Raw genomic sequence first — 1,317 nt, 5'->3', positions numbered from 1 at the left:
GCAACTTTTTAAGCCTAGAAAGCTGTTTGGACTCGTTTTTCCATCAGAATTCACTTCTTTTTAAATGAAACACGTCATTTCAATAATGACACTCATTGGCAGCTATGCATTGCAAAAGAAGGCATTTCCAGTTCAAATGCAACATTACAACATGTTTGCATTCTTTATAAAAGAGGTTAAATGAAGAATCTGAATTTCAACACAGAACTGTGCACACTTCATGAAACCGCTCTCAAAGATCCAAAAGCAACTTTTTAATATCAAAAAGCTATTTGGAGTCATTATTCATCAGAATTCATTTCTTTTTCACTGAAACATGTCTTTTCACTAATATCACTAGAAGGCAAATATGCATTGCAAAAGAAATTTAAATGCATGGTTGCAGCATGGGAGCTAATAAGTCATTTTAAAAGAGGAATATGATTGTCAATCTAGAACTGTGCAAACTTCCTGAAACGGCGCTCAAATGCCCAAAAGCACCTTTTTAAGCCCAGAAAGCTGTTTGGACTCGTTTATCATCAGAATTCACTTCTTTTTAAATGAAACATGGTATTTCAATAATGTCACTCAATGGCAGCTATGCATTGCAAAAGAAAGCATTTCCAGTTGAAATGCAGCATTACAACATGTTTGCAATCATTATAAAAGAGGTTAAATGAAGAATCTTAATTTCAACACAGAATTGTGCACACTTCATGAAACCGATCTCAAAGTACCAAAAGCAATATTTAAATTCATAAAGCTTATTTGGAATCATTATTCATCAGAATTCATTTCTTTTTCACTGAAACATGTCTTTTCACTAATATCACTGGAAGGCAACTATGCATTGCAATAGAAATTTAAAATAAATCGTTGCAGCATGGGATCTAATCAGTCATTTTAAAAGTGGAATATGATTGTCAATCTAGAACTGTGCAAACTTCATGAAATGGCTCTCAAATGCCCAAAAGCATCTTTTTAAGACCAGAAAGCTGTTTGGACTCGTTTATCATCAGAATTCACTTCTTTTTAAATGAAACATGGCATTTCAGTGTCATTCATTGGCAGCTATGCATTGCAAAAGAAAGCATTTTCAGTTAAAATGCAGCATTACAACATGTTTGCATTCATTATAAAAGAGGTTAAATGAAGAATCTGAATTTCAACACTGAACTGTGCACACTTCATGAAACCGCTCTCAAAGGCCCAAAAGTAACTTTTTAAGCCTAGAAAGCTGTTTGGACTCGTTTTTCCATCAGAATTCATTTCTTTTTCACTGAAACATGTCTTTTCACTAATATCACTCATTGGCAGCTATGCACAGCAAAAGAAAGC

This window comes from Myxocyprinus asiaticus, unplaced genomic scaffold, assembly GCF_019703515.2.
Source record: "Myxocyprinus asiaticus isolate MX2 ecotype Aquarium Trade unplaced genomic scaffold, UBuf_Myxa_2 HiC_scaffold_169, whole genome shotgun sequence".
NCBI classification, from domain to species: Eukaryota; Metazoa; Chordata; class Actinopteri; order Cypriniformes; family Catostomidae; genus Myxocyprinus; species Myxocyprinus asiaticus.
The sequence above is the reverse complement of the archived record's forward strand: the minus strand, read 5'-3'. Positions refer to the sequence as shown.